Source organism: Neofelis nebulosa, chromosome 10 (genome assembly GCF_028018385.1).
Source record: "Neofelis nebulosa isolate mNeoNeb1 chromosome 10, mNeoNeb1.pri, whole genome shotgun sequence".
Classification (NCBI taxonomy): Eukaryota; Metazoa; Chordata; class Mammalia; order Carnivora; family Felidae; genus Neofelis; species Neofelis nebulosa.
In genome coordinates, this window is record NC_080791.1 from 3,507,656 (window position 1) to 3,533,325 (window position 25,670).

General features: G+C 38.7%; 1 protein-coding gene across 11 annotated transcripts in view; it reads left to right on the plus strand.

Annotated features, from left to right (window-relative positions):
* GRIA4 (glutamate ionotropic receptor AMPA type subunit 4) overlaps positions 1 to 25,670 on the plus strand; it is a 408,691-nt gene that overhangs the window by 65,121 nt on the left and 317,900 nt on the right. The window lies entirely within an intron of this gene.

Genomic DNA, 25,670 nt, shown 5'->3' on the forward strand with positions numbered 1-25,670 from the left:
ATAGTTCCCTCAAGTTCCCTATATTCTAATATACCCCTTAGAATAATTCTAAACTTGTATGTGGCTGGAAGGACCTGTACCATCTAAGTCCTACTCAGCTCTCCAGTCTTGCTGCTTGCCACTTAGCTCCACCCACCCAAGTTCTAGCTCATGTAATTCAGGTGGTGAAGCCACGTTCTCTGTACCTTCTGTGGACCTGTGTGCATCCTTTTCTAAGCCAACAACAAGCGACTCTTTCTCCATATCTTGCCTGGACACCTACCATGTTATTTTCAGTCCTCAAATATTTCCTGATGGAAGCCTTCTGTGACACACCACATCCAGATGACAGCCTCGCCTACATTTTCCCATGACGTCACCGTAACTTACCATCTCATCCATCTCATAGTAGGCACTTGCTTATGTCATCCCTCCACCATGAGCTTGTTGAAGGTGGACCCCAGGAATAAATTAACCAAAAGAAATACTGTCCTATGTGCTGAAACTATAGAGGCAACTGAGACTAGAGGCCTGACTCCCAGTAGCTCACCATATAATGGAACAAAGTAATTATCAACACAGATTGAAGTGTAATAATAAGGTAGGTGACATTAAGAGCAAACTGGGCATATGTAAATCAGTGGGTACAGAGATATGTCCCCTGACCATCGCATTGAAGTTGACAGAATGTAAAACAAGAAGGAACCCCTTGTAAGATGATAGAAAAAAGAGGAATGTTTTCTTCTATATGAAAGATAGCAGTTGTACTACTCACTCCTCCTTTCTGTAGGATTTGGAAAGGACTTCTGTCCATTCTCTAGGGGTGTTAGGAATCATAACAAGATAGCAGCTCATAATTTACTGCTCTCGTTCACCGCACATTCACCGCACAAGAGATGACTCTATTTGAAGTTCCCCATTTTATTTAAAAATAAACTTGGGGGCACCTGGGAAGCTCAGTTGGTTAAGCATCTGACTCCTGGTTTCAGTTCAGGTCATGATCTCGTGGTTCATGAGTTTGAGCCCCAAATCAGGCTCTGAGCTGACAGTGTAGAGCCTGCTTGGGATTCTCTGTCTTCCTCTCTCTCACTCTCTCCCTGCCCCTCCCCCATTCTCTCTCTCTCTCTCTCTCTCTCTCTCTCTCTCTCTTTGTCTTAAAATAAATAAACTTTAAAAAATAAAAAATAAATTAAATAAAAACGAAGTTAGACACAACTTTTGTTTAATTAAAGATAGAAAGATATTCAAAACGCATGAAGTATTATTATATTCAGAATTTTTATCACTGATGAGACAATTCCTTAAAGTTATCCACATCAAATTACCAGATCAATTAAATATAGTTTTAAAGGCTAACCACTTTAAATTGGAGATTTATATCTAATATTTTAAAATTTAAGGGGACTTTAATGTGTTTCTGGATTTTTTTAAATCTACTGAGAGTCAAAGAAAGGAATTTTTGACAACGATCTACATATGCAATCAATTTTGTGTTACACTTTATATATGAAGGGTAATGTGTTACTTACCTGAAAAATGTATAAAGCATGGAAAATGTGAAAATATATGTGGAAGTGGAGAATTAGCTCTTTAAGTATTTCCTCTAATAGTGAAATACTCTACCAACATATTGTAGTCAGGTTTATGGAATGTGTATATATTTTGATAACCTGTAAATTCCATGGCATGTTAATGTTTTACCAGGGAGTAAATCAATTCTATAATTAATTTTAGCAATGCTGGGTTAGGATGAGTTTAGCAAAGTAGTTGATAGATGTGTATGAGTATGTAGAAGGGGAGAGGTCAGTTTTCACATTTATTTAAACTAGTCAAGCCTGTGTCTCCATAGCTTTCTAGCTGCTTGATGATTTAGAAACCCATCTGCCCAGGATGATTTTTGTATTGACTTAGTTGAAAGGAAAAGGATAGAGCAGACCCCCTCTGAGGATAATAGTAACACTGGCCAAATATAAGCTGTATTATAATTCGGTCGTGGACAAAAATGATGAATTTCTATGCAGTTGGACCACATGGCTCCCATATGACTTCAAATTTGAAATTGTCTGCATAAACAGTGAACCCCATTATTCTAGCATTTCCATTAAGTTGCATATCATACCTGAGATGCCTCAGTACATTATCATTGTTATTACTTTTGCACATTTAAGCTGTGCATTGAAAGAAAAAGCTACTTTCCGAGTTTAGAAAAGGGACAAGAAAGAAGAAATTGCCAGAAGACTGGCAACATAAAACAAACTTATTACTCCATGAAAAATAAAACAAATGCCGATTCAGGGAGGAAACTCAGTTGTAAAAATCAAAACCTCTGTAGCACAAGGCCCTCATCTTACAGATGAAAGTGTTAACCTTCTCTTCCTAATCCTCAGAGACTTGTAAAGAATTGAAGATATAAGTACCTATGTAAAAAAGGAAATTGCTGCATGGAGACCATTTTTAAAGTACTACAAGAGCTCCTTGGGGGACATGTTCTTACAGTAGCTGACAGGCAGAGGGTTCACGTTCTTTTCAAGATTTTCATTATAGCTGTAACTCAGGAAATCTAGTCAATTAATGGCACAGGCTTTGGGTTGGTTTCTACTTTCAAGTAATTAGGTATGAATTGATGGCAACATGGGCCAAATTCCCATGAGTCATTGCTTCCCCGTTGTGTTGTTGCTGTCTTTGTAAAAAGCTACCTGCCATTTATTTATATGAAAAAAAAATTTTTTGTGTGTGTGATTCTCATGACCCAGTTTAATTCTTAAAAGAAATCTGCACATTTTAAATTCCATAAAAATGTAATTACTTGAGTCATCTCCTTATTGACGTGGTCAAAGAGTAATGGTTCTAATACTTAGGATTCAGAGCACAATCTCTTGACCAGTAAGTAGATTCAACTAATCTCTACAGTTTCTGTTGCTTAATTTTTAAGAAAAAACTTTGAAGTAACATAACTTGACACTTAAAAATTCTATCTCAGGGGTCATACTCTTCCCCAATTGGAATTCGATTTTTCTCTTTGAACTATTTTCTTAAGAACAAGGATTATCAAACAGTAGAGTCAATACCCAATTAGTTTCAGTGTTTCCTAGAATCCTGAACTCAGAAAACGTGTCTCTGTAATGTTTAATTGCCTATAATAGTTGAATGGCTTATCATGTACTGTCTTTTATCTTTTTTGAATCTAAAGACCTTTCTTTTTAAATTTGGGATCAAAGTTTTTGGGAAATATGAGTATTTACATATTATGATATTAATACTATTTCAATTATCCAATTTAAAAAATGAGAAATTTAGACATATTCCAGATACGTCATTTGTTTCTAGGCTGATGTAGTGATTCTAAGGACATGATACCAGTGTATATACAAAACCTGATCAGTACACTTCGATCCCCTCACATCAGTCTCCTCACATGTATAAATTTATTAATTTATTCAATAAGTATTAAATGAACACCAATGAACCAAGTAAAATATGTCAGGCATAAGGGATGTATTCATAAATAAAATATAGAATATTCTTTTAAAACCATAATGTATCATAAGCATATTAAATATTGGAAAGAGTAAAAGGAAGTAGGCGAGTGCTTTTACTACTGATGGATGTAAAAATTGTTACAGCCGCTGTATAAGGAAATCTGGTAGTACACAACATAATTAACAATATATGCCATGTTCCCTAGGAACCATCTCTTGGGGTCCACCCCAGAAAAATACCTGCACAAGTACACAGAAGGCAGTTTCAGTATTTCACTGCAGAATTGTTTGTAGAGAAAATGGAGAGACAAACCAAATGTCCTTCCATCAATAATGGCCAAACAAACCATTTCATACTTGCAACAATACCAAAGTATAACAAGTTTCTATTGGCTTATAGAATATATTAATTAGATAGCTTATATGTTTAAAATATTTATAAAAAAATAAATCAAGGTATCTACAGGTTGTATGTATACAAACATGCATAGGAAGAAATTAAATAATGTTTCCACGAACTGATGGTCATAGTTCCCTGGAAAGAAAGAATGGGGCCTGTGGGTAATGGTAAAAGTGGACCTTAGCACTATTTCTCGCATGATAATATAATATTTGTGAAATTAAAAATAAATAGTAAGGGGTACCTGGGTAGCTCAGTCGGTTGAGCCTCCCACTTTGGCTCAGGTCATGATCTCATAGTTGGTGAGTTCAAGCCCCCTATCAGCCTCACTGCTGTCATTGCAGAACCTCCTTTGGGTCCTCTGTCCCCCTCTCTCTCTGCCCCTCGCATGCATGCGCTCTCTCTCAATAATAAACATTGAAAACAATAGTAAAAATAAAGTTGGGTGTGATGAATATAACTATGGAAGCATGCATGTTTAATGTCATTGAAGACCAGGAAGTGACTAATTTTGGATAGCATTAGAGCAGAGAAATAGTTCACATTATTGGGGTCAACAGATATTTGTTAATTTCATATACAACCTGGTGTGTGCTACCTTCCAGAATATGTTACCAATCTGTATCTTCATTACAGTTTTCATGGAGATAGGATAGAGGTTTTTAAAAAATTTTTTTTAATGTTTATTTTATTTTTGACAGGGAGAGACAGAGCATGAGCGGGGGAGGGGCAGACAGAGAGGGAGACACAGAATCCCAAGCGGGCTCCAGGCTCTGAGCAGTCAGCACAGAGCCCAATGCAGGGCTCGAACTTACAGACCGCGAGACCCGAGCCAAAGTCGGACGCTTAACCAACTGAGCCACCCAGGTGCCCCAGGATGGAGGGTTTTTGAAGTCTTTCCCAGAGCAGAACTTCTCACATTGCCTTTCAGACGCTGCTCACCCCAAAGTCTCACAGTGACCAGCTGCTAGACAGGTCTTTCTCTCCCCTCCCAGCCCCTGCTGCTTCCTCTCTGGCATCCTCCTTTCTGGTCCTGTGAACCTCATGCAGCCATCTCTTACCAAAAGCTTCTCGCTATCACCACAATCTGTCTATCACAGTGTCATCTGGGAGTTCAAGTATCCTGTCCTTTAGTCTGCTTTTCTAATGAGGAAAAGCTCTCCCTGGAATTCTGACTACTGAAACTCTTGACCTTATTATGCATTGTATCTGCAAAACATCATACCAGGTGTCCTGACTACAAAGTGAGTCAGATACAATCCCATCTTCAGAGGCTTCATGTCTAGGAGAGGGAAACAGACAGGTTGACCAGTAGTGTACTAACATTGTATAAATGTAGTGATAGGAGTAGGCATCGACCACACAGGGGTATGGTTAAATTTAAGTGGCAAGGATGGAAAAAGTTTCATAGAGGAGGTGATGTTAAATTTCATTTTTTGTTTGAGTATAGTCGACACACAAAGTTATATTAATTTCAGGTGCACGACATAGTGGTTCAACTTCTCTATATATTATGCTTTACTCATTGTTAGTGTATCTGCCATACATCACCATACAACGCTATTAAAATATCACTGACTGTATTTTCTATGCTGTGTCTTCTATTCTCATGAAGTATTCATTCCCTATGTGAAAGCCTGTATCTCCTGCTTCCCTTATCCATTTTGTCCATCCCCCACCCGTCTTCCATCTGGTAACCATTAATCTGTTCTCTGTATATATAGGTCTGATTCTGATTTTTCTTTGTTTATTCATTTGCTTTTTTAGACTCCACATATGAGTAAAATCATATGGTGTTTGGCTTTCTCAGTCTGACTTATTTAACTTAGCATAATTCCCTCTAGGTCTGTCCATGTTGTCATAAAAGTACAATCTCATTCTTTTTAAAGGCTGCTTATATTCCATTGTATATATATACCCATCTTCTCTATCCACTGATCTGTGGTGGATCCTTGGGTTGCTTCCATATCTTGGCTATTGTAAATAATGATGCAGTACACATAGGAATGCATATATCTTTCTGACTTGGTGTTTTCATTTTCTTTGGGTTAATACTCAGTAGTAATTATTTTTAATTTTTTTTTTGAGGAATCTCCATACTGTTTTCCACAGTAGTTGTACCAGTTTGTATTCCACCAGGAATGCACAAAGATTCCTTTTTCTCCACATCCTCACCAACACTTATTACTTCTTCTCTTTTTGATTTTAGCCATTCTGACAGGTGTAAGGTGGTATCTCCTCATGGTTTTGATTTGTATTTCCCTGATGATGAGTGATATTGAGCATCTTTTCATGTGTCTGTTGGCCATCTGGATGTCTTCCTTTGAAAAATGTCTATTCAGGTCCTCTGCCCATTTTTAATCTAGTTGTTTGGTTTTTTGGTGTTGAGTTGTATAAGTTCTTTATATACTTTGGACATTAATCCTTTATGAAAAGATAAATCATCTGTAAATATCTTCTCCAATTCAGTAGGTTGCCCTTTTGTTTTGTTGATGGTTTCCTTCACTGTGCAAAAGCTTTTTATTTTGATGTAGTCCCAATAGTTTTATTTTTGCTTTTGTTTCCCTTGCCTCAGGACACATGTCTAGAAAAATGTTGCTGTGGCCAATGTCAAAGATATTACTGCTCATGTTTTCTTCTAGGGTTTTTATGGTTTCTAGTCTCACATTTAGGTCTTTTATCTATTTTGAGTTTATTTTTGGGTATGATCTTAGTTCATTCTTTTGCATGTTGCTGTCCTGTTTTCCCAACACCATTTGTTGAAGAGATTGTCTTTTCACCCATTGTATTTTCTTGCCTCATTTGTCATGCACTAATTGATCACATAAGGGCAGTTTTACTCCTGGCCTCTATTCTGTTCCATTGATCTGTGTGTCTGTTTTTGTGCCAGTACCATACTGGTCTTATTACTGCAACTTTGTAATGTATCTCAAAACTCAGAATTGTGATACCTTCAGTTTTGTTTTTCTTTCTCAAGATTGCTTTGGGTATTGGAGGTCTGTTGTTGGTATCATACAAATTTTAGTATTATTTGTTCTAGTTGTATGAAAAGTGTCGTTGGTATTTTGATAGGGATTGCAATAAATATGTTACTTTGGCTAGTATAGACATTTTAATATTTGTTCTTCCAATCCATGAGCATGGAATATCTTTCTATTTGTTTGTATTATCTTCAAATTCTTTCATCAGTGTTTATAGTTTTGAGTGCAGACCTGTTACCTCCTTGGCTAAGTTTATTCCTAAGTATTTTTATTCTCTGGTATAATTCTAATTGGAATAATTTTCTTAATTTCTCTTTCTGCCTTTTTGTTATTAGTGTATAGAAACACTACTTATTTCTGGGTATCAATTTTGTATCCTATGGCTTTACTGAATTCATTTATCAGTTCTAGTCATTTTGGGGGGAATATTTAGCATTTTCTATATGTAGTAACATATCATCTGCAAATAGTGACAGTTTAACTTCTTTACCAATATGGATTCCTTTATTTCTTTTCCTTGTCTGATTGCTGTGGCTAGGACTTCCAGACCTATGTTGAATAAAAGTGGTGAGAGTTGACATCCTTGTCTTGTTCCTGACCTTAGACAAAAAACTGTTAGTTTTTCCCCATTGAGTGTGATGCTAGCAAGGGTTTTATTATATGTCCTTTATTATGTTGAAGTATGTTCCCTCAACCCACTTTGTTGACAGTTTTTGTCACGAACAGACGAACAGATGCTGAATTTTGTCAAATGCTTTTTCTGCCTCTATTGAGAAGATCATATGATTTTTTTATCAGAGAAGATGACATTTTAAGTGCTTATTTTAAAAGAGCAAGTAATGCTTTTTCTGGGCCCTGAAGGATGAGCTAAATGATTTAGCTCAAAGAATATATTTTAAAAACAAGAGAAATGTTTAAATACTTTAGTATTGCTAGAGAAAAGAAGTCTTGGGGAGAAGTGGAGGGAAATGAATTTTCCCCCTTTGCATATCTGCTGTTGAATACTTGGTTATTACATATGAATATAAATAAATTGCATAGGTCACATGTTTTTAATGAGCAAAACATGCTTTCAGTTTTCAAAATTCAGTTACTCTAGCCATATAATTTATAAAGCACGAAAGAAGCTCAGTATAATGTTACTGGTAAATAAATATATGTGAAAAAATCATTGAGTTAAGATAAAATTATTGCTTTCACTATTTGCAAATGAGTGGCAACTGAGTGATCCAGTCTTTCTAATTTGTATTTGTCTTTAGAATAGTTGTGAAGTTAATAATTAAGCTAAAAAACCTTAAGGACAACATGCTTTGCAGCAATCCGTGTAACTCTGTGGTATGCCCTCTGGTGAATTACAGAGAAGGATGAAGCGATAACTACAGTCAAGCAATGTACTCTTGATATTTGTAATGTTAACCGGGCAAGTGGTTAACTGGGCGAAGGGAAATGGAGGTGGCATTCTCCTAATTTTTTTGTACCAGGAAACATTCCCAATGAACTTCACGACCAGTTAATAAAATACCATCAGATGAAGAAGATGCCAAAACCAGGAAGTAACTGACACAGTAGAACTAGCAGTTTTTTCAAAAGGAATTTACAAATTTAAACACAGAAGCATTTGATCCAAGTAGTCCGTCCCTAAACTAAAACAAAGGAGAACTTCGACTTAGAACCCAGAGAACATCCTGGATGGTATAACTGTCTTTTCATGTAATCTAGTTCACCACCCATCAGAGTCCTTGGCTGCCATACCCTGTTTTCCCTTTGAACTTAAAAAAATAGCACAGCCATGCAGGGATTTCACTCTGAAAAGAAGATCACATTTGAACTGAGACCTGCATGAGAGGAAGGAACTAGCACACAAAGATGTACAGAAAGAATTGTAGATTCAGGAATCCGCTGTTGCAAAGGTCACCGTGGCCAGTGTGCATGAACAGTAGGGATATTACTAACCGGTCAGGTCCCAGAGGCAGGTAGACCGTGGAAGTAATTGCACTCGTGGTGAGGAGCCTGGATTTGTTCTACTCCATCACCTGTTTGCACCTCCCATAAGCCTATCTGTATGTTTCTTGAGTGCAGAGACCATCTCGTCTCCTGGTATGTCACCAATGGTCCATGCTGCCCCTAGTGTAAATTAGACACTAAATAAATATTTATTGGATGAAATAATTGATGAACAACCTCTTTGATTTGATTTGGTACTTCCATATGTAATTCTTTTTCAAGCATGCACTTTAGAAAATATTGTAGTGTGTACAGCAAGCTCTTTTGAAGCCAGGATTTGGCTCACTGACAATAATAAGAAAGTCCTCTATGAGTATATGTAAAATTCAGGTGAGGGCCCAATTGTGCCCACTATTTTAAGCAAATCTGTCTCAGCTTTGATTATGATGTCTCTCTTCTCAGGGGAGCAGTAATGGGCTTTGCCCATTATCTTGATCATTAGTGAGCAAGCCTTTCATAAGATTAAAGACAGGGATAATAGTTGAAAATGGTTCTTGCTTGTTTTATTCACTTTAATTCTATATTTAATTGGGAAAGCTAATGCTTTTCTTTCAGCTTTCTATTTATAATAGTTGCCTCGTGAATGCAGTATGGTTTTTGACACTTCATGTAAGCAGAACTGAATTTGTACTCTACATTTGTTTAAGCAACTCTCATAACCTGCTGCTGCATGAAAACGTTCTGTGTGTGGTCTCCAGAATTCACCTCTGAATTTCAGCTTGTGAAATTAATTTCTTCTGAGTGTTTTTCCACAGAAGCTTCTCATTGAAATTGCCATTGAGACTGATATCAGTGAAGCATATCGAGAAAGTATGGCTAGATGAGACTCTGAATAAGCCATTCCAGGATAATTTTCTCAAATATCTTCAGGCTAAAAGCATTCTATTTGCAGAAATAAATAAAAAGGAGCTAATATTTAATCATGAAGGGTAAGATGGAAGGTTTTTGGGAAATGGAGGGGTCACAAGTGAGCAGAAAAATGTAGTTAATTTTCCCACTTGAAGAGATTCCAACCCTGAGTCATCAGAATGCCTTGGAGAACATTTAAAAAAAAAGGGGGGGGGGAGATTTGGAGGTTCCACTAAGGAAATTCCAATTCAGCTGATCTATTAGTCACAGTTCTCCAAAGAAACAGAACCAAATGAATGTGTATTTATATATAGAGAAAAAGATTTATTTTAAGGAATAAGCTCACATGATTTTGGAGGCTAGCAAATCCAAAATCTGCAGGGCAGACCAGCAGGCTGGAGACCCAGCGAAGAACCATATTGCAGTTAATTTTCAAAGGGTGTCTGCTGGCAGAAGTCCTTCTTCACTGAGGGAAGTCAGTCTTTGTTCTATTAAGGCTTCAACTGATTGGACGAGGCCCACTTTATTCAAAGTCTGTTGATTTAAATGTTCATCTTTTTCAAAAAAAAGACACCCTCACAGAAACATTCAGCATAATTTTATCCACCATATGGCATCTGTGGCCCAGCCAAGCTGACACATAAAATTAAGTATCACGAACCCATCCCGTGTCAATGTGGCATCTCGATGTATCCCTAAGTCATAGTTAAACTTTGAATAAAGACAATCACATCATACTTCTGCCTAACATGGACAGCTATCCTGCATACACCTGAAAATGACTAACACTCTCCCAAGAAATAATGCAAAGTTCTTGAGTGATATTTACTCCTTTCTTGACATCCTACAATGTACACAGTTGGGTGTAAAGTTAGTAGTACTTAAATGCTATGATAAGAAGTCTGTGTATTTCATGTTATATAATAGGATGTGAGAAGACAGAAAACAAAGATAGTATATGTAAATGTAAACACAGACACAAATATATTTATAAGAAAATAAAGTACTTAAATGACAACTACTTGTTTCTATAACTAGCCATGTGGCCATAGCTGGTATTTTACTGCAACACACACTTCCAGTGGTCATGCTTCTTTACCTGATGGCGTAACCCAAACCTTCCTTCCTGAGACATAGATATTTGGGTACTGTGTGATACAACCATTCAAGTTTCATAGGTGCTTCTAACTAAAGGCAGATTTCTTCTCGACTTCGGTGCTGTTTCCAATATATTAAAAAGGAAATACCATCACTGGCAAGAACCAGTGAACAGATTGGAGTGTTCCATTCCTCATCTCTTTCCAGGTTAGAATCCCTCAGTGGTCAAAACAGGACATTTCTTTGAGATCTCTAATTTTAGCGACAAGTACAGGTAGAACCAAAGTTTTATTTGCTTTAAGTAATAGTGCTTTTTAATGACTTTCTCTTGAGTAAAATGGGTAATATTAGGATCATATGCTGCTCTTTTCACCTTTTGATCTAAGTAATTCTGGTCTCACTAGAAACTCCAGGGGTTGCCTGGGTGGTTCACTCGGTTAGGTGTCCGACTTCAGCTCAGGTTATGATCTCGTGGTCCATGAGTTCAAGCCCCACAACGGGCTCTGCGCTGACAGCTTGGAGGCTGGATCCTGCTTCTCCCTCTCTCTCTGCCCTTCCCCTGCTCATGCTCTGTTTCTGTCTCTCTCTCTCAAAAATAAATAAACATTAAAAATTTAGAAAAAAAGAAACTCCAGTATAATCAATGTGTTCAGAAGGCAGTAGGTAAGATCTAGCTACTTAGTAGTGGGATTGAAGCAGATAGCAAAAGCTCACTTCTTGGATAGAGTTATGGTGAGCCCTGTTCCCACTTACACTTCCGGCTTTGAGCATTACCTGATCCTGTACTCAGAAAACAGTCATGATCACCTTTTTTTCTGTCTCATGCTTTTGTTTTAACTCAGTGCCATAGTTGGCTCAGATGATTAATTAACCAATGCTACAACTCAGAGAAGAGCGAAGCTTGGTATCCTGACACTAATCTCTAGGAAATGAGTGTCACCTTCTCAGTAATGAATGATTTGGACCAGTGATGTAGTTGTCTTGAGCAAAAATTGTATGCTTAAACTGATGATCCATGCGCCTGCTGTGAGGAATGACAAAACCTTCACCCCTCATATGAAAATATCCCAGGAGCCATCCATTATCTTTGATAGGTCAAATATATCCTATTCAGAGGGGGAAAAAATCTATCACCTAATATTAATTGTACCCCTGAAATCCATGAGCCATTTATAATAATGGTAGGTCCTGGATTTTTTCCAGTCTTAGAACTCTAAGGAAATAAATTAATAAGCTAAAATTAAAACATTTAAGATAGAGTAAGTATAAGAAATAAGAAAATCCCTATTTTTTTCTATGTACATTAAAATGTATATTAATTTTTTAGGCATATCATTCAGTGATATGTAATAACATTTATATGTTAAATTTGTATGGCACTTGATAATTTGCAAATGAATCAGACAGCTCCTAAACTGATAAGGCATAGGCTAATATTAATTAATTGTTTCCTCTGCTCATACTCATAATTAATGTGAAACAGCACATAATTAGTATCTTGGGCACTTTAAAAATGTATACTTTGAATGGAAAATGTGTGACAACAGAGAAAATGCACCCAAACTTGGGATTAAGCTTAAAACCAATTGATTGTGAATCAATTATGAAATATTTTCATCTGTTTTTATATATAAAATGTGATTCATGGAAATATTTGTTACTATTTTCTACTATTTCTCTGATACAAAAAGTAAAATAAAAAATAAGAATCCTTGCTTGATTCCCACCATCTTTATCACATAATACATGATACATTGATCTGATGATTGGAGCATAATTTTGGACAATACAGGGTTGCCCAGTACAATATTCTTATGAAAAAAGCAGGGCAGGGAATAACTAAAGTCTTCAAGACCAAAGGAAAGAATGAAAAGGGAGAAAGCAGAAGATATAGAAGAAATGGAAATAAGTGCATATTCTTGGAATGGAAGTTTGCTACCCAGAATGTTTCAAGGGAAACCTAGTGTCAGAAGTATGACCCATTTTGTGTTTCACAATACTCTTAGCTTAAGAATTTTACTGATAGTGTACAGATTGGAAGCATGGTGGTTGCATGATTTGTATCATTACACCAGGGATCAGTTACAACTTGCACAATCCTGATGTTCTAAGTCTCAGTCATTTATTTGAGTGAAGGAGTTTCCTTTCGTTTCAAATGCTAAAATATAATTATATGAAGACTATGTTGGCTTAGACCACACTGATAAAGAAAATAAAACAAAGCACAAAGACAAAACAAAACAAAACACCACCTTAGGTGATTTCCTTTTCTGAGTAAAAATAAGGTAAATAAATGTAAGATGGAAACAAAAGTCTATATTCCTCAATCTGATTTCAAAGAAGAAAGAAAAAAATTTGGCTTACTTAAACCCTGCCTATTCTAAAGGTGGGCACATTGGAAATAGCATTAACATTTTTAGGATTGTTAATATTGTTTAAATTGATGCATGCTTATTTTTTAATGCAGTAGGAAATAATGCATCACTGATATTCTCATAAGGAAAGTTTATTTTTATTTATTTTTTTTTTTTGGGACAGAGAGAGACAGAGCATGAACGGGGGAGGGGCAGAGAGAGAGGGAGACATAGAATCGGAAACAGGCTCCAGGCTCTGAGCCGTCAGCCCAGAGCCTGACGCGGGGCTCGAACTCACGGACCGCGAGATCGTGACCTGGCTGAAGTCGGACGCTTAACCGACTGCGCCACCCAGGCGCCCCAGGAAAGTTTATTTTTTGAGAAAATTCTCTATCTTAGTAACTTATAAAGATTGCTTAATATTTGGTGTATGCTTTGTTCTCCATAAGTCATTTAAAGATTTGGAATTTTGAATAACTATTTGCATAGATTCATCTTGTGAGTAAAAAAAATAATATGAAGGATGTCCTCTCTGAAAAAAAAAAAAAAAGGACAATATTCCTTGTATGTCTGAGCGGCAGCACTTATGGTTAGGTGACACATCTCTGTATTGATTATCTGCCAACCAGATTGTTTTGAGTCTGTGGTTTTGTCGCCAAAATGGAGGCTACAAAAGAAGGAAGGAAGGAAGGAAAGGAGGAAGGGAGGGAAGGAGGGAAAGAATGAAGGAAGGGAGGGAGAAAGGAATGAAGGAGGGAAGGAAGGAAGAAGGAGGAAGAGAGGGATGGAAGGAAGAAGGAATGAAGGGAGGGAGGGAAGGAAGGAAGAGAGGGAGGGAAGGAAGAAGGAGGAAGGGAGGGACGGACGAAGGAAGGAAAAGAGGGAGGGAGGAAGAGAGAAAAATGAAAAGAGAAAAGAAAAAACAGTAAAGAGGAGTTCCCCTTCTTTACTCAGCCAGAATGTTGAAGTATGTATCAGCCTCTCTATCCTCAGAAATGTGATGGCACTTCATTAACATGAGGTTTGCAGCCAAAGCTCTGATTTTCAAAATAAAATATAAACATGAAATGAATTCGTGATCAAACTTACCAAGCCCCTGGCTTGAAATCACTGCCAAATTGGCTCTGTGATAGCACCAAAATATTATGTTAAATCCTATGGACTTGCCATTTTGACCATCACCACTGTCAAATACCAGCACTTTCCTGTCACCCAACCAAATAGAAGAGTTGTAGTTAAGTAGGGTGTACATAGGGACAAGCAAGTGACAAGCTGGTCTGCTAATAATTCTTAATTACATAACAGAGAGAAGTCACATATGGTACGTGACTTGTACGTGATCATAAAAATTTCAGGGGGGTTAGACTGGATCCAGGATGGAAGTGGGGCGTGGTAAGAGAAGGGGCATCCGCTGTGTGAGGCGGGGCATCCGCTGTGTGAGGCGGGGCAAGCGCTGTGTGAGGCGGGGCATCCGGTCTGTGAGGCGGGGCATGCGCTGTGTGAGGCGGGGCAAGCGCTCTGTGAGGCGGGGCATCCGGTCTGTGAGGCGGGGCATGCGCTGTGTGAAGCAGTCGGCAGGAAACACGGTGTGCGTCGGGAGAGTTAGGAAAGACAGGGCCCGTTGCCCTGTGTTACAGGTGTCACTACAGAAAGGCATGTCTGCGGGTCGGCAGGGCCAGACTGTGAAACTTCTTGGGAGTGAAATGAAGAATATGCAACTCTGGAATAATAGACAATAAGGGGTTTTCATTCAGAAAAGTCACAGAAGCTGAATTTTTTTAAAAAAATGAATAGGGCAATGGAATGAATCTTGGGCAGAAATCAGTAAGAAAAAAGATACTCAAATCTGAGAAATAAAGTTGAACCTGTAGTAGAAAAGGGCAGGAAAGCCAAAGCAAAGTGGTGGCAGAAGAAATGGGGAGAACGAAAGACAGAAAGAGGGATTTGAGACGCACTGTGAGGAGGCTGTTGATGAGAATTGGCATTTTTTTGCTGTCCTCCATGGACAAGGCACTGTTAAGTGCTGTGGCATTAATATTCACATAAGATCTAGATTTGGGGCCCACAGATCTTAGAGTTTAGTAGAGAAGGTAACAAATGTAATTCGATGTCTACTGTTTGCAGTATTAATCTGTTTAATTAATCTAATTAAAGTGTTCGGCTCTTCTGTGTGCCCCAATACTACCTCGTTTCGTTGTGCTTCCGTTTATAGCACTTCATATAAAGTGAGTTGCTTGTAAATTGAAAGTTTGTAGCAACTCTGTGACCAGCAAGTTTATTAGCTCCGTTTTTCCAGTATTTCCTCAGTTTGTGTCTCTGTGTTGCATTTTGGTAATTTGTGCAATATTTCAGACTTCACTGTTATTTTTTTATTAATTTTTTTAACGTTTATTTATTTTTGAGAGACAGAGCATGAGCTGGGAAGGGGCAGAGAGAGGGAGACACAGAATCTGAAGCAGGCTCCAGGCTCTGAGCTGTCAGCGCAGAGCCTGACGCGAGGCTTTAACTCACAAATTGCGAGATCCTCACCTGAGCCAAAGTCGGACACTCAACTGACTGAGCCACCCAGGAACCCCTTTATTTTTATTATTATTATATTTGTTGTGATGATCTGTGATCAGTGACCTTTGGTGTTACTGTAGTAATTTTGGGGGGTGCCACAAACCACACCCACATAAGATGGCAAACTCAGCACGTAAAGGCTGTGTGTGTTCCGACTGTTCCACCAACCTGCTGTTTGCCCATTTCTCTCCCTCTCCTTGAGTGCCTCTATTCTCCTTGAGTGTCTCCTTGAGACACAACAGAATTGAAATTGGACCAATTAATACACTTCAGTGGCCTCTAAGTGTTCAAGTGCAAGGAAGAATCACATGTCCCACTTTCAGTCAGAAGCTAGAGATGATGAAACTCTGTGAGGAGCACATGTGGAAAGCTGAGATGGGCCAAAAGCTAGGCTTCTTGCCACCCAAAGTTAGCCAAGTTGTAAGTACAGGGAGAAAGTTCTTGACGGAAATTAAAATGGTACTCTGGTGAACTCACACATGATGGGAAAGTGAAACAGCCTTCTTGCTGATATGGAGAAAGTTCTAGTGGTCTGGATAGAAGAAGAACCAGCCACAACATTCCCTTCAGCCAAAGCCTAATCCAGAGCAAGGCCCTAACTCTCTTCAGTTACGTGAGGACCGAGAGAGAAGAAGTTGCAGAAGAAAAGTGTGAAGCGAGCAGAGGCTGGTTCATGAGGTTTAAGGAAAGAAGCCATCTTTACAACATAAAAATGCAGGTGAAGCAGCAAATGCTGCTCAGCCTACGGTGAGTTGTTATTCAAAAGGCCCAGCTAAGGGAACTAATGAAGGGGCTACGCTAGGCAAAAGAGTTTTGATGTAGATGGAACAGCCTTCTTTAAGGAGAAGATGCCTTCTAGAACTCTCCTAGGTAGAGAGAAGTCAATGCCTGGCTTCAGGACTTCACAGGACAGGCTGACTTTCTTGTTGGGGACTAGTGCAGCTGGTGACTTTAACGTGAAGCCCGTGCTAGTTTGCCATTCTGAAAATCTTAAGGCCCTTAAGAATTATGCTCAGTCTCTGCCCGCGCTCTATAACTGCAGCAACAAAGCCTGGATGACAGCACATCTGTTTACAACACGAATAATACTGAATATTTTAAGTCCACTGTTGAGACCCACTGTTCAGAAGAAAATCCCTTTCAAAATATTGATGCTCATTGACAATGCACCTGGTCACCCAAGAGCCTTGATTGAGATGTTCAATGACATTAATGTTCTTGTCATGCCTGCTAACACATCCATTCTGCAGCCCATGGGTCGAGAAGTAATTTCGACTTCTCAAGTCTTATGGTTTCAGAAATACATTGTGTAAGGCTATAGCTGCCATAGGCATTGATTCCTCTGATGTGCCTGGGAAAAGTAAATAGAAAACCTTCTGGAAAGGATTCACATGTCCAGATGCCAGTAAAAACATTCATCATTCACGGGAAGAGGTCAAAATATCATTAATACAATTTTGGAAGAAGTGATTCCAACCCTCATGGATAGCTTTGAGGGATTCAAGACCTTGGTGCAGGAAGTCACTGCAGAGGTGGTGGGAACAGCAAGAGAAGTACAATCAGAAGTGGGGCCTGAAGAAGGAACAGAATTGCTGCAATCTCGTGGTACAACTTGGATGGAGGAGGAGCTCCCTTTCCTGGATGAGGACCTGTTTCTCAACGATGAGTTGGAATCTACTTCTGGTTAAGATGCTGTGAGGATTGTTGAAATGATAACAAAGGATTTACGAATAGATTACACATACTTGATTGATAAAGCAGTGGCAGGGTTTGAGGCGACTGACTCCAATTTTGAGAGAGGTTCTGTGGACAAAATGCTATCAAACAGCATTGCATGCTGCATGGAGTTCGTTCATGACAGGAAGAGTGGATCAGTGTTACATACTTCATTGTCGTCTTATTATTTTTTTAATGTTTATTTATTTTTGACAGAGAGAGAGAGATAGAGCATGAGGAGGGAGGGGCAGAGAGAGGGAGACACAGAATCTGAAGCAGGCTCCAGGCTCTGAGCCATCAGCATAGAGCCCGACTCGGGGCTCGAACTCATGGACCGTGAGATCATGACCTGAGTCTAAATCAAGGGTCACTCATTTAACCAGTTGAGCCAGCCCAGCACCCCCCACCCTTTTTTTTTATGTAATACTGGTGCACACTTAATAGAACGCATATAGGATAGACATAACATATAGCACTGGGAAACCACAACATTCATTTGAGTCACTTTATTGCCATATCCAGTTTATCGTGGTTGTCTGGAACTGAACCCACAACATCTCTGAGGTATGACTGTATTACTGGAGAGACAGTACTAGGGGAGTGTCTCCTGAGCCAGAAACAAGAGAGGCACTGTGCAGAAGGGGAAATGTTATCCAGGTTTCCAAATATTTGCAGACCTTGACACATCAGAATGACTTGGTGATCAATTCCATATGGGACACTTAGCAATTAAAGAAGAATCAGTGATAACTAAGTTTCCAAACCTGGAGAATGACTGAACTCAGGAAAATAAAGACTTCTTGGAGGGTGGAGTAGTTCTCAGGGGTGATGGTGATTTCTGTTACAGCCACGAGGCAGGTGAGAGATGCCATGCTAAAGCAAGGTTGTGGGTATTGAGAGGGCTCAGAGTCAGGCAGAGACATGCAAAGACATTCTCAAACTCCGGGTACTGTCACTGTCACTGATGGACCTAAATTCCCCCCTTAAACTGCAGTAGAGCATAGCTGATCCTTAATGTTTCTACCTATGTATATAAAGTCATCTTTATTTGGTAGTTCTCGTAACCTTCTCTTCATTTTCTTCAGCATCAATGGATGCATTTGTTTTTAAACAAATGAAGTTTTAAAAAAAATTTTTTTTAATGTTTATTTTTGAGAGAGACAGAGACAGAATGCAAGTGGGTTGGGGCAGAGAGAGAGAGAGGGAGGCACAGAATCCAAAGCAAGCTCCAGGCTCCGAGCTGTCAGTACAGAGCCTGATGTGGGGCTCGAACTCACGAGCTGTGAGATCATGACCTGAGCCGAAGTTGAATGCTTAACCGACTGAGCCACCCAGGCGCCCCAACAAATGAAGTTTTTAATCACCATCCAAGAATGATTTCATATGCAGCGCTAAGTAGAGTACAAACCTTATGAAGAAACTAGGTACTTTCCTTAGGTTTACTTCCATCTCACGGTTTGTGGGTTTGAGCCCCACATTGGGCTTCTTGCTGACAGCATGGAACCTGTTTGGGATTCTCTCTCCCTCTTTCTCTGGGATTCTCTCTCTATCCCTATCTCTCTGCCCTTCCCCCATGTTCACTGGTGTGCTCTCTCTCTCTCTCTCAAAAATAAATAACCTTAAGAACAAGATATATGTATATCATGGTAACTGGCACATTTAAGAAATCTTTAGGGCCCAGAAGAATGAGAAAAATATAATGAAAGTAAAGTAGAATAGGAAACAAATCCATACGTTCAAGAATATGCATTAGGCCATGACTGTACACACAATGGTCAATGAAATAGAAAGTTATGTTCTCATGGTGCTTATGTTTCATTTGTTATTCCTTCAACACAGTTGTGGTCTACACATCTGCTATGAGAAAGGCATTCTGTTAGCCTAGTAGACAGTAACCACATGACACACAGGTGATATATCATTAGCAAAGATGGCGGCCATAGGAAGAAGAAGGCTCAGATGCTGTTTCTATTGGGGAAATCTGACCTAGTCCAGGTGATCAGGGAAGCTGTTTCCAATGAGGGGACACGCAAGCTGACACCCGAAGAATCACTTATCCAGTAGACTAACTGTGGCAAGGATATTTTAGGCAGATGAACATCAAGTGACCAAGAATGAGAGAGTGCATTAGGTAAGGAGACAGTGAACAGAGGTTTAGATTTTCTCTTATAAGTTGCATTCAACAAAATGCAACATGATTTGCTATTTTAAGCTGATAAATGTATTTTATGACGAAGATGTTGAGTGTTTTAGCAGTTACTCATGATTCTGGTTATTTGGGGGAGGGCACAAAGAGATTGGGTTAATTTGGAGACATCTGAATTGAGGAGGAATGTATGAAATAATACTTCTACTATCCTTTAAGAGACAACAAAAATGCTTTCATGGCTTTCCCTGAACCCCCATCTGCTGCTTGTTCTCCCCTGCAAAAACTCAAGGCTTTGCTCCCTATGAAAAAGTAAATGCCCCAGGAAAGTATGGGATTTATAGACTTCCTTCCTGAACCCACTTATGATGTAGAACATGGTGTCTCGGGTCTACTGTGAAACCACAGGATCGTGAATTAAACTGAATTTTGTTGTATAAAGAAACCTCTAAAATTTTGTATCACAATTATTTTCCTTTTTTTATCCTGAGAGAGACAGAGAAAGCACGAGTGGGGGAGGGGCAGAAAGAGAGGGAGAGAGAGAATCGCAAGCAGGCTCCGCGCTGCCAGCGCAGAGCCCTGCGTGGTGCTCGAACTCACCAAACCGTGAGATCACAACCTGAGCCAAAATTGAGTCGGATGCTTCACTGACTGAGCCAGCCAGGCGCCCCTATATCATAATTATTTCCTTAAGTATGTTTAAAGTTGTATTGCCAAGGTATTGCCCTATAATTTACAAAAGTAAATCATAACAGATGCCAAAAGAATATCACCCTCAAGAGCAAGGTTTTTCAAAAACATTGAACCAGAACACTTAGTTTTCTAATTCAAAATATTGGTCTGGGTGGACTTTTATTATGATTTTATTCTCCCTCCTTTTCTTAAGTGGCCAGCCAGTCCTATGCTATAAGGCTTTCATGCCCTCAACCCCAAACTTTGTGCTTCAAGGTCCAGCCTCTCTAGCAACTAACTTTTGCAGAGTCGGACCTTACCAGGTTGTGACTGTAGACTCCTGAGAAGCACGATTATTCCTTAACTTTGGAGCTTAGCCTGTCCTCACTGAAGAGCCATCACGTTTCTGAGCTACACGTCTGTAATTAGCGTTCATCCTTACACCTAGGCTAACCCCCTTATCTAGAGCAGCCTTCTGCTGGCCCTGGCAGAAGAATCATTTCACTGGCATTTTCCCTTGGTGCCTAGCCTTCTATCTTTTTTTCTTCAAAGTCAGAGAGAGGGAGTGGAAGATTGAGAGGGAAGAAATAATGTCTCCGTGCCCCTTGATCCCATGATTTTTCTGCCCTATCAGAGTATCCCCTGATTTCCATGGCAACCCCATTGCTCCTGCCCTTCGAAAGTTTACACTTAGCTTCCCCTTATAGTTAATAGGGTCAACATTATTTTTCTTCAGTTGGCTCACATTCACTTGCTGAGAGAAGCTTCTCTTTTTTTCCTTTACCTTTTTTTAAGAATCTCACAATTTTTGGACCACTTTAACATTTGACTGATCTGCAATGCTTATGTGGTAAAATGTGCCCTGTGTGGGTTAATGCAGTAAGTAGCAGTCTGTCACTTGTATCCTCATGGAAATTAATAAACAATGATGGGGTTACTCTTAATAGAGTTGGGGAGAAAGGGTCTGAATAGGGATGCGGACATAGGGCATTCCTAAAGCAAGGGTACAAAGTAAGAGACTAGGGATGAACAATATCTTACTCCACAATATTCTCACTATTTTTGTGATCAAGATATTTAAAATAACAGAAATATGTATCTCGGATAAAAAGATACGTGAATGCTTTATCCCAGAACTTTGAGAATATTCACCCGCCCACTGCGGGTTATCACTTTCCTGCCGAGGCCCAGGATTGATCCAGGTGACCTTTATCAGAGATGTAAAAAAAATTCACATCCCAGATCCCAGTCATTTTTAATAAAGGCAAAGTTATTAAAGAATCATAATCAACTTCAAGATTAAATATTTAAACTGTGGGTTAATTAATTTTCTCATCCATCTTCCTCTTTCTCTCTGTGAGCATGTGTTTCATTTTAAGTTTTTATTTCCTCATGTTTGAAATGAGGATGCTGAACTTGCCTTTGAATCCTGAGGTGTGTTTGGAGATAAGTCAGAACGAGACTCTTAAGACGCCATGTGGATGGGGGTAGGTGTAAGAGTGTGCAAGGAATCATTGTGACCCTTCTCTTCTACACAAATAACTGATTGTATCAATTTTCTTCAATATTAAGGACTTTTTTAAAATCAGGGCATGAAATATAAATAGACGCTTTTCCTGGGAGCATCATGATGTCACCAAGTGTTAGTCCTGCCCTTGAACAGCCAAGGGCAGGGAATAGGAGGTCAGGATGCTAGGTGGTGGAACCCTGAGGGGAATAAGCAAAATCAGATGCTTCCTGGACAGTTTGTACTGACTCATGAGTAAACAGACATGGAGCAAAGACAAAGATGACAGGAACATTGCCCACTCCTTGTGTTTGCAGAGTTTTTATTTCTCTAGTTAATTAGTCAGTAGGTTCGCTAGTAAGTTAGCCCTTTAGCGTCTGTCTAGCCTGCTGTGTAGCACGGGCAGGCACGATTGGGGCTACAGACTTTTGTAAGTAATTTACAACAGCCCAGTTAGACGGTTTTGTGCCTCCTGAGGGTGACAAAATTGAACAATCAAAAATCAATAAGTAAAATAAGCTTCCCGGGAGTGATGTTTAAATATAGACAATAAAAATAATCAGAATAAGACATTTCTTGCGAAGACATAAGAAATATAGTCTATGCCCTTTTTATATGTGAGCCAGAAAGAGAAATTAAATGTTCGTCTGAAAACCAAACTTGAATTCTGCAAGGATGTTTGGATAATAAACAGTTCACTTGATTTAATTTAACATTTTAAAACATTGTGCCTCAATTTCATCATCTGTAAAATGAAGAAAGTAAGGGAATCGCAGCAAAGGACTACTTAGATGATTAAATGAATTGTTATTTTTTACTGAAACATATTTCAGAATTCCAGCACATAATGTTAGGTAATAGATATATAAATACATGTTGCTGGGTTATAAAACCACACATTAGAATATCTAAAATCAACACAAACTGAGTTACCAGGTACCTTAGTGCTGACCTCATTGGAAGATACACCATCCCGGAGATGTAAGAGAACTTAGAGAATTTAGGGAATGTTTAAATTTGATGGTGTTGATGATACCGACGATGATGATAGTCATGTACTGAGTACCTCTCTTGTGGGTAGATGTGTGCCCTGAACATCGTATATGTAATCACTTATTCTGAAAACAAACAAACAAAACAAAACAAAACCGCTGCGCTACGGGTGGCATTTGTTGAGTGATTTCTAGGCCTAAAGCACCATTGTAAACATGATTATTGGAAATACTTCGCCCTCAAGGCACCCCGTGCTATTGGAGAGATATGACAAGGACTGGGTCAAGTTAAACATTCAGTGAAACATTTCAGGTTGCTCTAAACTTCTGTAGCCCCATCCCTTTGACTGGAGAGTAGTACTGTTTTCAGTCATAATAGCATAAAATCAACCCAGAAAAAAAATCTATCTTAACATGTCCCTTTGAAATCGAAATCAAAAGGATAGAATATCATACCCATTTAACTGCTAAGCCCAAAAGAGCCATTTGTCAGCCTATGCTTTTACATATTTTGGTTAACTCATTATTTCAATTTTAAGTTTTAGCCCCAAGAGATACAGAATTCTGGAACTAGAGGCTTTGCATTCTATAAGTCAGCACCCACATGGCAATCGTCCATGCAACGGTCTCATCTGTAAGACATCAAGAGTAATTTCTCATTTATGAAATAATGCAAATATTTAATATAAATAACTAAGCCCATTTATACTATTCTTTCTTTCAGCTAAATAATGTAGTCTTGAGGATTACTGAAATATAAATATACATGAAACATGCGGAAGAAAATTACAGCATTTTTAGCGTATCCTGTGCTTCTTGGCAAAAGAATAACAAAACCTAGCTGAGATTCTGGATTCACAGTATTCTGCTATTAAATAGCTCGGTCATTATCTGTCTCAGACTTCACTGAGAGCATGGATTTCAAAGCTGCAGCGATTTCCGTGCCATTTTATGTTATTAATATTAATGGGTTGGGTTTTCAAAAATATTTTAAATCAACCAGTGATTACAAGTCATAACTAAGTAAAATAAAGGACCAGAATCGAATCAAGTCATCATTTGAAAAAAGAAAAGAATAAAAATACAACTAATCCTAAAGTTTGCTACTTACTCTCCTGCAAAGTATATGTATAATACACACATACACTTTAATAATACATATGTACATACAATAATACATACATTCATATAAGCTACTTGTGTATGTGGAATATGAAAATATTATTTATGACTATATTCTTGCATCTGATCAGTACTCAATTTGTCAACAGAATGGAAGATGATATCTGGCCAAGGGAAAAGAAAACACTGCTTGGGGTTTAAAATTTCTAAAAATAGCTATTTACAAGAAAACACTACATCAGTGGTTTTGATTGTTAAAATAGAGCCAAAAAAATTTTTTAAGGCAGAGGTTTTTTTTTGTTTGTTTGTTTTTGTTTTTAATTTGAGAAAGAGAGAACATGTGCATGTACGTGATTGAGTGGGGAAGGGGCAAAGGGGGGAGAGAGAGAGAGAGAGAGAGAGAGAGTGAGAGAGAGTGAGAGTCAGTCTTAAGCTGGCTCCATACTCAGCTTAATGGAACCCAATGCAGGACTCAAGCCCATGACTCTGGGATCATGACCTGAGCTGAAATCAAGAGTTGGACACTCAACCAACTAAGCCACCCAGGTGCCCCTAGAGCAAAATTTTTGATTGTTTCATTGTAGATCAGTCTACATATTTTTAAACTCTAGAACTTAGACAGGATGTAAATATTCCTAGAGACATGATTTCCCAGAAGGCTGGAGAATCTGGCCTTTCTTCCTGTGTGTTCACTCTTTATCTTGTGAAGACTCTGCAGGTATTCTTTTTAGCATGGTATTTACACTCTTCTGTTTTATCATTGCTGGCTTACCTGTTTGCTCATTGTAAACCCTAACACAGTACATAGTATTTCCTTCCTTCCTTTCCACTTCTTTCCCTCCTTCCCATTTCCTTCCTCCCTTCTCTCCTCTCTCTCCCTTCCTCCTTCGCTTCCTTCCTTCTTTCCTTCTTTCCTTCCTTCCTTTCCTTCCTTCCTTCCTTCCTTCCCTCTCCCTTTCCTTCCTTCCTTCCTTCCTTCCTTCCTTCCTTCCTTCCTTCCTTCCTTCCTTCCTTCCTCCCTCCCTCCCTCCCTCCCTCTCTCCCTCCCTCCCTCCCTCCCTCCCTCCAGAATCATGTTTTTGCAGACCTCTAACCCAGACCTCCAGTGTCTTGTTTCTAACTGCTCTAAAATACTTTTTGTTGTGCATTCATTACTTCTTACCGATCCTCTCTCCTAGTGGAGGACTAGGCTTGTCCAATGTCCAAATGCAGTGTCCAACAATCTACGAATCTAAAATTTAGCTGCCTGTATAAAACAACTTTACTCAGAAGATATTTTTTGAGAGCCCACTTTGTACCAAATAGTCTTCAAGATGCTCAAGAGACAGCATGGACAAGACAGACAGAAACCCTTATCTCCTGACATTGAGATTTGAGTAGGTTGCTTAAAGGAGCCAAACTTTGACCCTAGCCTTATTTGTATTGTCCATGCTGTTTATTTCTGAGATCAACTTAGAGCACTTTAAAATTAAGTTGTAGCACCTATGTACTTTGGAAACTACTTTTATCTTTATGTTCCATCAAATTAGTAAAACTGAGTAATTATGTTAACCATTTCCTAAATTGAGTGTTGTAATCTTAGAGGTCAATAAGATACTCTGTGTGTGTGTGTGTGTGTGTGTGTGTGTGTGTGTGTGTGTGTGTATTTAAAAACACCTTTATGTAGGAAGTTGTTTTTTTACTTCTAAGTGTGTAACGTTCAGTAAGTTATTTAACTTGCACTAAATTTAGTTTTCATATCTAAAAATGTGGATGGTAGGTTCCATTTAACAGTGTTATTGTGATTATTAGAAATATCGTATGAAAAAT